Source organism: Tachypleus tridentatus, chromosome 13, assembly GCF_004210375.1.
Source record: "Tachypleus tridentatus isolate NWPU-2018 chromosome 13, ASM421037v1, whole genome shotgun sequence".
NCBI lineage: Eukaryota > Metazoa > Arthropoda > Merostomata > Xiphosura > Limulidae > Tachypleus > Tachypleus tridentatus.
The window spans coordinates 166,328,383-166,343,845 of NC_134837.1; the positions used below are offsets into that span (position 1 = coordinate 166,328,383).

The 15,463-nt window shown below is 36.0% G+C and overlaps 1 protein-coding gene across 2 annotated transcripts in view; it reads right to left on the minus strand.

Annotated features, from left to right (window-relative positions):
* Nucleotides 1-5,272, minus strand: part of LOC143237296 (carboxypeptidase D-like) — a 36,255-nt gene extending 30,983 nt beyond the window's left edge. The window contains exon 1 of one of the 2 annotated variants that reach the window (XM_076476381.1): nt 5,029-5,272. The gene's annotated coding sequence lies outside the window, so the exon portion shown is untranslated. Of the gene's footprint in view, nt 1-3,658; nt 4,047-5,028 lie in introns of those variants that run through there. The other variant, XM_076476380.1, reaches the window with a different exon arrangement.
* Between the last annotated feature and the right edge of the window lie 10,191 nt (nt 5,273-15,463).

Sequence of the window (15,463 nt, forward strand, 5' to 3'; positions counted from 1 at the left end):
ATACTGAAATAAGCTCTTTTATTCTTCATTATTCGGTATATTGTTAAAATAGTCTTGTTTAAACAATTTTCAACGTGAATCGAAAAATACAGTTCATGATTTAGAGGTAAGAAGCTCATGCTATATATATGACAGGGGTTACCAAACCTCGGCTCGCAAGCTACATGCGGCTCTTTGACATGTAATGTGCGGCTTGCGGAAATATGTTGGCTGAGCTTCTTTTTGCATCACAATTAATATAAAAGGTAAATAAAAAAAATTCAAGCTTTATACTTATTTACCGGGTATTAACTGAGAGTCCACTGGATTAAAACGTAAGTTTAATGTTCATGGTAAGTAAACATATTTAAGAATTTAAATCCTGATTTTAATGTTAAATTTGAGTCAGGGATTAAAGAAATTCCAGATCAAGAAGGATTACAGAGGAATTGTGCTGGAGAATCAGTAATCATACAAGCCAGTGCTGACAATGTTGGCTTTAGTGGGCGTGACTTGCAATCGCGTGACTGTGGCTGTGTTGCGGGACGTAAAATTAATGGAGTGATAATGTGATACTGGACGCTGTAGAATTTGGTTACGCTGCGCATATGGAGCTTATTGTTTCTTTTCACTTAAATTGTTTAGAAGTGTCTGTGAAAATTTTGTAAAGGAAGATGGCGTCATCAAATTGTAAGAAGCGAAAGTATGAAGATGAAAACAAATGTTAAGCCACAGTGAGAGGTAGATTTTGCATTCACCATTAAAGAAGGTAAACCTTTGTACCTTATCTGCAATGTATTACTTAGTCATTACAAAGCCAGTAACTTGAAACGCCGCTATAAAACAAGTCACAAAAACTTTTCGTCTGATTATTCACCTAAATCAGAATTATGGAAAAACAAGTTAACTATGTTAAAAACATCACTAAATATCCAGCAGACACTGTTGACAATGTTCAGTAAGGAAGTTGATACAATGACTGAAGCTACTTTTGTTCTATCATGGAATATTGCTCGCACTAAACGCCCATATCGTGATGGTGAATTTGTTAAGAATAATATAGTTGAAGTTGTTGCAGTGTTAGATCCAAATAACACAAAACTTCAGCGACTAAGAGCAAAAACACCAGCTTCATACCACACTATAGAGAGACGTATCTCCCATGTCAGTGCTGATGTTGCAGGCAAAATGCAAAATGATTTAAAACATTCCCTTGCATTCAGCTTAGCCCTTGACGAATCTACAGACATACAAGACACCCAACAATTGATTATGTTACCTCTTATGTAACTGTGAAAGAATAGATGTAGGACCTATTGGCACTAAAAGAAACAACTCGTGGTGTTGACATTGAATGCGGTTGACAGAGCATTACCAAATGCTGATATCCCATTAAATAAACACGACACTGTTGCAACAGATGGAGCACCTGCAATGGTGGGGAAATGCAGAATTAATTGCAACTATCAAAAGTGATCCCAGCTTTCCAGAGTTTCTCCCTGTTCGTTGCATTATTCATCGTAAACACCTGCCAATCAGATACTTCAAGTATGAAGATGTCATGCAATTTGTTCTTGAAATTGTCAATTTTACACACTGAAATGGGAATACCCATTGGCAGCTCAAATATTTTATTGAAGAACTGGAGCTTGAAGATAAACCCAGTGATGTCTCTTTCTACTGCATTGTGAGGTGGCTGTCAACAACAATGTCTTAAATAGGTTTATGGATCTGCCGATGCCTATTATTACTTTTTTGAATAAAATAAACGATTATATTTTTAACTGGGAAATGATGAATGGATGCAAGATCTAATGTTCCTTACTGATATAATGAATCATCTACAAATTCTCAATTTGGTACTCTAGGGAAACGATAAGATTGTTTCTGATCTTATTCAGACAATTTTCAGCTTTCAGAATAAAATAAGACTTTTCAAAGAAACAATTGTCAAGAAACTTCAGCTACTTTCCCAATCTCAAAAGGAGAGTAAATACATTACCTGATCTTGTAATAAAGAACCACAAACTGGAAGAATACAAAAATAAATTACAAGGACTGCTTGATAATTTCCTAGATAGGTTTGATGACTTGCAGAAGCTGAAGTACTGCTTTACCTTTCTTGTAAATCCATTCATGGTTGATATGATCAATGATGGTTGTTCATTTTTCGAACCTCTGGTTGCAGAATCATCTGTTGTGGAAATGGAACTAATAGAACTACAGGAGGACCTGGAACTAAACATGATCCATAAATCCTGTTCTACAGTTGAGTTCTGGAAGCAAGTTCCAGAAATAAAATGTCCTGAACTGAAGAAAACTAGTGTGCTGCTCATCTTAATTTTCAGCACAACATATTGCTGTAAATCACTGCACTCTGTAATGAAGTTTCTGAAGTCGAAGCCTCGTGCAATCCTTGCAAACCAACACCTGACTAAAATTCGTACAGCCTTGACAACATACCAGCCAGAATTTCAACGACTCACAACCAAGATGGAAACTCACAAGACCTCTACTAGCAGTAAATAGTCTGATAATTGTACCAATGTTTGTTTGTGTCAGAAAAATATTATGATAAGACTAAACTTTAGTAAGGTGGTATCTGATTAAAACATTTCTAATTTTATTGTTTTACATATTTTCCTCCATGTTATGACCAGATATTTAATAAGACAAATAAATATTATTGAAAATATCTGTTTTTACCACTTTTATTTTTATTTTTGGCAATCTCATTTAATGTTAATGACATGCAAATTTGCATATTTTTTACTTAGATGTTCCCGTAGTTCATTACCGTATTAAATACGCTCAATATAGTTAAAACAATAATCAGCCAGAATTTTGAAAACATTTGGTATATATATATATATGTACTTTGTAATTATTGAAACTAATACAAATTAACAGTTTAAAAACTACATACATGAATAAATATTATTAGGTACATGTATTTCTTAATATTTATATAAAAAGATGTGCGTGTTACAAGAAAAACGTGTGTGTGATATTTGTTCATGTCTTGTGGCTCTCAGACATCTGAAGTTTATCGTATGTGGCTCCTACGTTAAGCAAGTTTGGTCATCCCTTATATATGGAATGATTACTTGATTGAGATCTTTCAAAATGTGGTTGTACTAGTTAGCGTGCCAACGCACAGGAAAGGCACAGGAAATCACCTACGAAGTCAATCCTCCCCTCCTGATCTCCTAAGTTTGTTCCTGGGGGCCCAAGATTATATGCCAGGTTTGGTGACAATCGGTCAAGCGATTCATTGGCTATACGTGGACTCAAAGCATGGGGAATACACAGGACTTCCCGAGGTGGTAACATAGATCAAATTATAAGGCTGACTCCACCATGTCGCTCCTCTGAAGTTCTAAAGTTACATATCAGGTTTGGTGAGAACCGGTTCAGTTGTTTTTCAGTTATTAAGGGACACACAGACTTTTGCCAAACAATTGTTTAAATTCTTTAAATCTGTATTGCTATTGTTTAAAAAAAACAACAACTTTTAGACATATAAGGTGGTTCCATAGTTAATTTTACCCTAGCTGTTTTGATTGTTAATATAACGATTAGTCAGAGGCAAATTTTTGGAGATTTATTTTTACTCATGCACTCATTACTTATTCAGAAAGTGAAACATTATTTATTATAATATCTAAAATTAACTTACTTTACTCTTCCCTTTCGTCTAGAAATGGGTGCACTTGTGCAATCAGAGAATTTTAATGATCCGCCTTCGGGGTTCAACTGTTGTTTATACAATAACTTAATATCAAAGAAATACAACAGATGTTACGTCAGGCCGGATATTCCCCAAAAGCTGCTTGATAGAGTAACCGTCTAAAGCTTACTAATAACGATTAGTCCACTTCCTCTGAAAGCATTTCTGAAGGGAAGTACATCGAAATTAGCCATTAATTTCTGAAGATTAAAAGAGGTTTTAGCAAAAATGCCTTAATCTTATTTATAGTATGTAAGTAAATGAATCCTTATCTCGCCTTCATAAGACACATACGTTTGGTGCTTAACGCCGATTTTCTGAAACACAAGCGAATAAGAACGGTGACACTGAACACGATACCAATCTGTCACTAGTTAAACTATAGCTATCTACTGGTGCCCTTTGTATAGTCCGGTATATTAAAACAACCTTCCGACCATCAATACAAAACACTAACCATTATCCCATTATCTTGTTTATAGCGATATGCATATAATGTGGAGAACACTTTGTAGAAGTGAATAACAAAATTAGTTAGTTGGCATTATTCCAAGCTCAATAACAGTAATATAACTAACATTCTTCTTAAAGATATATATATGCATTGTAATCGTCAGTTTGTTCTTGTATCTTTCTATGAATACATCTTGTAACATTTTTTGTCGTTGTACACCAATTGAGTGCCATAAAAAAACAACAAAAATATCAAGTTAGGTATGAAGACTCCATTGGTAATAAATCCTGTTGAGAAGTACCTAAAGTACAAACTTTACGAAACGTACAAAAACACAGGATGAGGTAAAATATAGATATATCATAATGACTAATGAGCTCAGCAAGTTTTCACTACACAGGATGAGGTAAAGTATTGACATATCATAACGACCAATGAGCTCAGCAAGTTTTCACTCACGTAGTTAACTGTTGTTTTTGATTGTGTATCGTTTATCACACATCTAAAACTTTCCATGAATTTTTGAAACAATAAGTTGATCGCTATAAAACCTGTTGGGTTTTAACAGCTTTGTAATTAACCAAAAAGATAAACCAATGACAACTAATTACGTCACACGAATACATCAGTACCTTTGGAAAAATATCACACTACTTCTATAAAAACTTAAAATATTTCTATATTGACTAAACTATGTAAAAATGTAATATAAATTTACGGCTCCCTGTATACACATAAATTTGAGTAAAGATGTATTTTGAATAAGATATAAATACATTACATTTCATTTACTTCGTTCAATTCTGATTTCACATACATGCTGCTTAAATTACGTGTGACGTTTAGATTCATCTTGATTACTTACAGGTATCTTAATGCAACAATGGAAAGTCTATTTCAAATTAGAAAACCAGATGGAATTTTGATGCTGGAAAGTTAAAACTGCTTAAACGCTGAGGTTGGTATGCTAAATTACTTTTAGACTCATAATGTTTTCGAAGAAAGCTAGTGGGGTTCAGTCTAGTTTTAACATCGCATTGGAAAATGACACGTACACTGTAAAACAATCCCAAACTATCTGTAACTGCAAGTTAAGGTTTGCTAGGAACGGTTAATTAGAAACAGTTCCTTTGTGCAGTTGACTCACTTCCGTATTCGGTGATCGTATACAAAAACAATGACTACATCACTCATAGTGTGAGCCAATTGGCGTTTCGAGGAAGTTTCGAAATAATAATTTGATAAGACGAAGATTGAAAAAACATCCAGAAAAAAACATGTAAGTAACACTTTTTACAACACAGTAATAATAATTTCTAACAGAAAATGTTTCCACTAAAGGTATGTATTTGGAAAAACAAAACAACAATAAACTATGTTTGAAGAGGCAGACGTTTGAAGAAGTCACAGCAAAATGAAACGTACTATAATTTTAACTGAGTAGTGGAAAGCTTTAGCATTGGATATCTACTAAGATAAACCACAATATTGTTCACTATATATATATTCGTGTGTTCAGTGGTAACACAAAGAAAACTCTGTTAAAAATTATACTGGCTGGTTTATATCTTAAGACAAAATTAAAGAACAGAGTTCTAATGAACATCATACACTTTTGTAGTACAGTTGTCACCTTAAGCACAATCAATCAGTTTTATTATTACACATAATAGAATATTTCAAAAACAGTGATTCCATACTCCAGAACAACTTGAACTTAACATTTATCGTCTAAGACAGCAAGCGATTCATTCTAATTTTGACATTACCTCCTAAGAGTGAACTACTGTATTTGAGCGCTGCAAGTTTTTGTTATAACGTTAAAAAAGTATTACATTTACTTAAATTTAAAAAAAAAACAATATATGTATGTATCAGACCAGAAATATCAAACACACTCTTATATACAGTCACTACATAGATAAAAAAGAAACCATAAAAACTACCTATCTTCAATGACACAGTGAATCTGAAGGATTATAAGGTTAATAATACACACCCATAATAAGTATAAAACTGATCACTATTGTATTGGTACATGTTGAGCAATAGACAAACCAGAAAATTAAAGCTTGTATGAAGATAGGTTTGAAATAAAGGAAAAATGTAAATGATCTAAAGATAAAACACTTTATTATTTCCCCAAAAGTGAACCAAAGGCCGCCTGGAGAAGTGACCTATTTTAATCACTCATACCAATATGCAATAGGTTTTTATCTGTCTGTCAGTCGATAAACGCTAAAACGACATCACATAAGGGACATTTAACTTTGCATTTTGTACTGTCGTGTTGTCAGTAAAACTTACGCGTGCTATGAATCACGAGAAGAATTGTGCATTCTGTATGCTGGAGCACAACATGACACACAAACTTAAAAAGCAAATAACAGAAATATTTTTTTTTTTTATTTTGGTTTTATTCACTCGTAAAATAGAATACTTTAGAAAACTCTGCAGACGTAGGTCTAGTAGAAGCTCCTTACATTATATAAAAATGGTGCTCGAAGTATCGTAGAACTTTCGAGATTCATTCCTCCATTGTCAATCATGCTTAGCCTGAAGATCCATATGGTTATAACACTGATCTAAAATAATATACGCTGGGAAACTTCTCACTAACTTTTCACTGTATATAAATATATATTTATTCAGCTTTAATGGGCTTTTATTCCTTTGGTCTTTTTAAAGATTGTTTTAGAAATCGGTATATATATATATATGTTGACTTCTAGGAACAAAACCCAAATCATGGAACCTAAGTAGCATGTGGCCAAATAGGTTTGGTTTTACTTTTTTGCCCATCGACTTTTTTTTGGGAAAATAAATTTTTTTGTTGATTTTTTATTCAAAGTTTGAAGTTTGTCAAATTACACTTTGTGAGCAATTACTAATTTCAAATTCTTGTTTGTCATCTAACGAACGTTACGAAAGTATAAGTCTAACTTCATAAAAAACATTTTATTGGATGGAAGTATTCAAAACTAATATACGAAAAAGAAAAGAAAAACAAGTGCATATAAAACAAATGGCCATAGCTGAACCAGTAGTAACTTTCGAAAAGTTTGCCCAGTAATCTTACATGGATATTTCACGTAAAATAATGGAATGGTTGTCACGTGACCGATGCATAAATAACATAACACTCGAGCGTATAATAATTAGCTGAAACAAAGTAGATGAATCTTTAAAGAAAGTTTTCCAGTTGGCATTAGAATTGACCTCATTAAGGTTTCATGCATAGATCACGGAAATAATCATATCCTAAAGTAGAGACACTTGCATAGAAGAAATGAAAAATTAAGTTAAACATTTAATTGCACCGTAAAAACTGGACTACATAAAGAATGCGATGTTAAAAATAATAGATTTAATACTAGTATCTTATAACAAGTATAACTAATTGTATTTGTAAGAGTTTGGTAAATAGTTAGATTACTTGAAAACAAATGTGTACATGTTGAAATAATGCTGTATATTCCCAATTTTACATCTAAATATGCATAAAGCCATGGAAACCAGGATAATGTATTTATTGCCACCTAGCGGTAAAAGTGTTTATAAAAAACGTTATGGAGGGTTTTTCATTCTTTTTTGTGTGGGCGTTCGTGAGAGGAGGAGGTAGGAAATATTGTGCAATTCCGTTCAGATTATAATTTATTTTTCTTGAGATAGGTATGCAGTTTGTATTATAATATTTTTGAGTTGTATTATTTTAGTTTTTCTATTACTTTTTTGACTTAAGTAAGTAATTAATTATTTAGTTAAGAAAGTAAGTTACACGTGATAGTCAGCTGCTAACTGACTGGTGAAATTATGTTTAGACCCAACCCAAACACAGTTATTGATAGTAATAGTTTAAGTTTTCAAGATTGGGCAAAGTAAAACGAAAATTCATCAGATCACCCAAAAGAATATTTACTTTTCTTAAAAGGAGCAAAAAAAACAACTTAAATTTCTAGAAAAATGATATGAGAATTCGGGAATATTATTTATGAGTGCGTTACAGACCAGTTACGTTTTATTACACTAGAAAATCTTGCACTTTACATTAACTATGTACAAACACTTGTATTCTCAAGTCAGAGTTGCAAACTCTCCTTGTTAACTGAAGATGACCTGAGAAGGTCGAAATGTTGTCCTATATTTTATTTTAAAGTTTTAATACCCATATGCGCCGTCTTGAGAATACATTTTTACTTCAAGTGGATTTTACTTTTATCATAAATACATTTGGTTTTGAATGTGCTAGTACTCATTTTAAATGAACTCTATTCGAATCTACATTGTAATTTTGCAAGAGCGTTTAAATATTAATACTGTAATAGTAATAACAGTTAATCTTTCAACTACATTAAGCATATACTCCTCGTTACTCAATCTTGTAAATTGCATTAACTTCGTAACTTACATAAAAGGTCTGGAAGTAAGGACTGTGTTGCAAGTTGTTAAATGCTCTATCCTGTGCCATGCATTAAACACATTGTAATTCTAAATGTTATTACTTCATAATGTTTAGGTAAAACAAAGGAGCTATTGGTCCATCTTCTGAGCTAAAACTATTAAATTTATTTCCAATTTTGTTAAATGTATGTAAGCTAGTCCTTATCACTCATGTATTTATTAAGCTTTCTCTTAAACTAAAATGTATTCCCATCACATCTGGAGGCAACATGTTTCAAAAGTCCAGCTAGTGTTATAGAGACAACTTGTTCTTAAGACTCCCGTTTTATTCTTTGTCCACTAACCCTACAATTCTTGCCATTAAGTATATATAAAAAGATTATGCATCAGTACTATTAATTCCCTTTATTTTAAACAATGGTTGATATCCAGAGTAGCTCTTTTCTTCAAGAGAAAACAATTTTACAGATCTTAACTTTTTACATGACAACCTTTCTATTCTAGGCACAAAGCTAGTAGCTGCCATCTGAATCCTCACAGAAACATCCAATACTCTTCTTAAGGTAAAGAGCCCTAGACTGGGCACTGTACTCCAAATGTGGCTTAACCAATGACCTATAGAATCAAAATACAACTTTTTTACAATATTTCTATAGATAACCTAAAATCCAATTTCCTTAGAAATTGTATTACTCATTATGCATAACCTAAATGTTTAACTCTTATTGAAGTTGTATATTTTATCACTGCTGTACCTTCATATTGAAGTATCTTTTATATAGAAGTGACAATTAATCTTTAGTTATTTATGTAATACTAAGAGTATTACTACTTTTTGATTTTGTAATAAAGCAATGTATTTAACCTGTTTGAAGTACACATTACACCATTAACCATACTATTTTTATGTACCAGTATTCTTAGATTTATTTCATTGTTATTTAACACAAATTACTACCAAAGATCATAATATTAAATAGTATTTGAAAATTTTAAGTGCTTTTCTTTCTAAAAGAAACATCTCTAGCACCCATTGTAAGCTTTAGCCAATAACGTCATCTTATTTTGGAGGAAAAATAAACTCCACTACAAATTATTAAGCTTTAACTCGTGTTTAGGTCTAAAAAGTATGAAAGTAAACAGTCCAAAGACAACCTACCTCCTTGATCTTGGATTAAAAGAACATGGTAACTTTTTCATAGATTAAAATCATTGACAAACTCGCTAGAGGCCATTCTAAAGTGTTGAATGATTACTAATGTCATATGTTGTAAGAGTATACAAGGGACTTTCTAAAAATGGAAAGAGGTGAATGGGAGAGCTGTTGTTTGTTCCAGTACTTAAGTCATATATTAGGTAAATAAGGATGATATTATTTTATATTTCCCCTCAGTGTGGATTCCTTTGTGTGGTGAGGGGACCTCCCAGGGAAGGTAACCAGACAGAACAGAACCTTCCCTGGGATCTAAACATCCATCCATGTGTTTGCCGTGCGTGGCGACCCATGAAGGGGAGGAGAGGATCCTGGTGGTTGAGGGGTCCAACCCTACTACACCTTTTTAGCCTTGAATTCCTGTAGATGGGCGGCCTTTGGGTGGTCCCCTTGGGTCAATCGGCTGGTCCACTTGGGCTAGAGTCAACCGAGTACCAGTGTTGGAAGTTCTCAACGGGGTTGTGGACATTGTGCTTGATGCTGGTATAGTGCTCACAAAATCCTGGCATTGCTGCATTGTTTTGCATGATTTTGTAGTGCATCCCCTTGTAGGGCTCCATGGTGGGTGGGGTCAGTGGGTACCGAAATTTTTCTTTTTTCCTATGGATCCTCCTTCAAAAAATTTAAATAAAATAGTGATAAAACAGTCAATGGGTAAGCGACCACGTCTTGAAGACTAAACAGCAATCTTCAACATCTGTAACACACGTACCTCATTTTCTTATATTACATTCTCTTTTGGAAAAACCTTTAGGGCAATTGTCCCCCTTTTTTATTCAGAAGGGACTAGAGGGACTTGCTGGCTCTCCAAAGTCAGTAAAGAAGCTTCAATCTGGAGACATTGGTTGAAACATCCACATCCCAACACAGTAAACTCCTCTTCAGTTCAAAGGCAATTGGGCATATACCAATTGAGGTTACCCCTCATGCTACTTTGAATTCATCACGAGGAGTTATTGTTGAGAGGGATTTGAAGAACGTCCCCAAGTCAGAGATTCTTGCTGGTCTCTCCACTCAAGGAGTTTCTGCAGTGAGGCGCATCTCCACTCGCAAAGATGGAGTTACACTGCCAACAAATACCCTTGTTTTGACATTTACTTCATCACATGCACCTGCCACCATCAAGGCAGGTTATCTCATTTGCAGGGTACGGCCATACATTCCAAACCCTCTCCGATGTTTCCAATGTCAGAGATTTGGCTACTCAAAGACATCATGTCATGGCTCCCTGACATGTGCTTGTTGTGGGGGCAAGGACCACAATGCCTATGAATGTGACATGGACCCACATTGCATCAACTGCAATGGTTCTCACCCCTCCTACTTTCGTTCTTGCCCAAAATGGTTGGAGGAAAAAGAGGTGCAGCGTTTGAAAACAATACATAACGTTAGTTATCCTGAGGCTCAGAAATTGCTGCCCACCACTCCATCTCGGACATATGCTGCTGCACTTCATTCCACAACTACAGTGGGAGTGCAGACAGATCTGTGCTTCCAAGAGAATTGTTTTTAAAACAAATGAAAAGCCTTATGACCTCCATGGTTAAAAAGGTTGATGAATTGACTTCCACACCCATCTCTGTTCCTCCCATACATTCCAAGAAACCTCAAGATCCACATCCTTCAGTTTCAGATACAGGCATTTCTTCTGATACATCTTTTTTTCTCCCACCCCAAGAGGCAAAACAATCCTTCATTTGCATCCTCAGTCACTGGAATCCCCTTCCAATAACAAAGACCTGCCCACTCGATCCAGGGCAGGATCCATGGAGGTTGATAGATCTCCTCCGACTAAGGACAGTAAGGAAAAAAGACATGGTTGTAAACAGAAGGGTTCTCCAGCCACTTCACCTACCCGTCATTAAAAATGGCCACTTTGATACAATGGAACTGTTGAGATTTACCTTCTAATCTAGATGATATCAAAACACTTGTTGCTTCCTACCATCCTGTATGTCTTTCCTTACAAGAAACATTTCTAAAACCTGCTGATACAGTCACCATTCGGCAGTTTTCTCTGTACAGAAATGACAGGGTGTGTGATGGAGGGGTGGCACTGTTGGTTGATCAGCATGTGCCCACCCTGTCTTTGTCACTCAACACACCCTTGGAGGCCGTAGCCATCAGTGTTTCCTTGGGTCATACCATCTCTGTTTGTTCTCTGTACCTGTCCCCTGGAGAGACATATGATCAATCAGATCTTGATGCTCTCGTTGAATAGTTGCAGTCTCCCTTTCTACTCCTGGGGACTTAAATGGACATCATCCCCTCTGGGGAAGTGCTGTTATTGATGGGAAGGGTCGCTCTGTAGAGCGTATGCTTTCTGATCACAATCTTTTTCTTTTCAATTCTGGTTCTTCCACTTATTTTCATGCACCTAGTCAGTCCTTTACTGCTATTGATCTCTTGGTTTGCTCCCCTTCATTATTCTTCCATTCTACATGGAGGGTTGACAATAATCCACTAGGCAGTGATCATTTTCCTATCCTTTTGAGAGAGACTGGCCGTTGTCAATGTCACCTTACCCGCATGCCCTGGTGGAAGCTGGATTAGGCAGACTGGTCCATTTTCACTGCTCACGCAGAACTTGATCTTGCCATCAATACACGACTGTGTGGCAGTGGTAACTGGCTGTATTATACAAGCAGCTGCTCAGTGTATTCCTAAAACCTCGACACGTTTTCCACGATATCTTCGTCCGTGGTGGAATCCTGCTTGCCACTTAGCACGGAAGGCTCAAAAACGAGCCTGGGATACTTTTCGTAGATATCCCACACTTTCAAACTGCGTCGCTTTCCAACGGGCCCGTGCACATGCTAGGTGGATAAGACGTCAAAGCCAGAAAGAATTTTGGATTAAGTTCACAACTAGCATATCTTCTACTACCAGTTCCAAGATCATATGGGACAGGATTCGAAAGGTTAATGGGCACTACAATTCTGTTCCCCTCTTGATCTTACTCTCTGATGGTCAGGAGGTGGCTGATGTCTGGAGCATTGCTGATACTCTAGGTGAAAGCTTTTGCCATGTATCTAGCACTTCTGCTTGTTCCTCCACCTTCTTGGCCATCAAGACTTGGGCAGAGATTTCACCTCTTTCCTTTCGAACTGATTGTTTCTTTGACTATAATTGTCCCTTTACACTGGTGGAACTGAAAATGTTTTCATCAGTCTGCCAGTACATCTGTTGGAACTAATGATGTTCATTATGACATGCTGCACCATCTATCTCCTGCTTCTCTTGATGTCCTTCTGATTGTCTTTAACTGGATCTGGCAGGAGAATGTTTTTCCTGATGCCTGGCTATTATTTTACCTTTCTCTAAACCAGGGAAAGATCCCAAGATTCCTTCAAACTGCCGTCCAATTGCTTTGACGAGCTGTCTCTGTAAGACCTTAAAGGATGGTTAATGCTTGTCTTGTTTGGTTCCTTGAATCAAACAACCTCCTCTCGCCCACCCAGTGTGTGTTCCAGTGACAGCACTCCACCACGGACCACCTAATTCGTCTTGAAACATCAATCAGAGAAGCCTTTCTCAAATGCCAACATCTTGTATCAATATTCTTTGACATTGAGAAGGCTTACGACACAACATGGAGGTATGGCATTTTGTGAGACCTCCATAAATATGGGTTACATGGCCATTTACCCATGTTTATTAATTTTTTACTGGACAGGAGATTCCAAGTTTGTGTGGGTTCGACACTTTCCCATTCTTTTGTACAGGAACTTGGAGTCCCTCAAGGCTGTGTTTTAAGTGTCACACTTTTCAGTATAAAGATAAATGCCATCACTGAACAACTCCCTCTCACTATTGCAAATGGGCTGTATGTCGACGACTTTCACATCTCATGTCAGTCGTCGAACATGAAACATATTGAGTGACAACTACAAACTGCTCTCAATCGTGGACTATAGCGAACGGCTTTAATTTTTCTCTCTCTAAAATCGTATGCATGCACTTTTGTTGCCAACAGGGTATTCACCCTGATTCTGAACTTAATATTGGTGAAGTTTTGCTGCCAGTGGTCCCTGAGACCAAGTTCTTGGGGCTTATCTTTGACCGTAAGCTAATCTTTTTATACCACACTTAAAGCAGCTTTGGGTCAAATGCACAAGAGCACTGAACATCCTCAGTGTCCTCTCTTCTACCAGTTTGGGAGCAGATCAATGTTCTATGTTAGATATATTGTGCTCTTACTCGATCAAAACTCTTCTATGGATCAATGGGCTATGGCTCTGCCAGACCCTTGGCCTTAAAGATGCTGGACCCCATTCATCACCAATGACTTCGACTCTGCACTGGGGCTTTCCGCACCTCTCCAGTTCAAAGCTTATACGTTGAATCTCATGAACCTTCTCTGCACCTTCGCTGGTTGCAATTATCTTTACTATATTCTTTGAAACTTTGTTCCTTAACAAAGCATCCCACCTGTGGATGTGTTTTCCTTCCTCGGTGGGCCATACTTTTTCAGAACAGACGATCTGCCATTGCTCCGTTTGGCCTTCGCATCCGGGCGCAATTGGATGAATTGGGTCTGTCCTTAGATAACATTGCAGATTCCACAGGTCAGCCCATCCCACCATGGCTTCTTACTGTTCTCAATTGTGACCTGTTTTTAAGTCATCTGAGAAAATCAGACATTCCTATTTATATAGATGGTTCGAAATCAGGTGACTGTGTGGACTCTGCCATGGTTTGTTTTTCAAGCTTTTTTGACAAGCTTTTTCAAATAAAACCCTATATTGGGCTTTTGCCATCTAGCTTCCATAAAGTTCGGAAGGAGGAAGTTGTTCTAACTAGACATTGGTCACAGTTTTTTAACTAGTTTTCTTTTATCTGGAACTGATGCACCAATGTGTAGTTTGTATGACACTCAAATCACTATCGGCCACATTTTACTTTCTTGCCATCATTACAATTCTCAACGACGGCAATATTTTAAACATTTTTTTTCCCACAGTTTATCTGTAACATTGAACAGTGTTATTGATGATGGTCACACTTTCCACCTTGATAAAGTTTTTAGTTTTTTAATGATCATTAATCTTTTTAATCTCATTTAATTGTTGCATATTTATTCATTACACCTTTTTAATTGTGGTTCCTTTTTTACAGTTTCATTCTCTCTAGTTCAATTCAACATTGGAAAATGGCCAGAACATTAAATTACTTGACACCAGGACTGGAAAGGCCAACTTCAGGTGACTAGCGCTGCTGTTTGAACTACTCGTTAGTCATCCTGGCGAGTTGTTTTACACTTTTGCTGCATGTCATTTAACACTTAGTACTGGTCATAATGACACACAACCCAGAACCAGGACTGGAAAGACCAACTTCAGGTGACTGACGGTGGTTCTTGAACTTACCTGTTAGTCTTCCTAGCGGGTTATGATCATTACCATTTTGCTAGAGTAAGTACTTTACAACTTCTCTTACTCTGCTTTCTCTCTTAACATTGTAGACTAGGTGTCAACATTGGTTTTATACTTTTTTCTGTTTTTCAATGATGTTTTGTTTTACCTTCATTTCCTTTTATGTATTTTACTACATTTACTTTATTTTTACCTTTTTACTGGGCATTTGGTGCAGATAACCTAGCTGCTTTGTGTCATAAAACACTAGATCAATCAATTATTTTATATTCTAGCTTGTCATTATTGGTAGTTTGAGTTCCTAATTTATG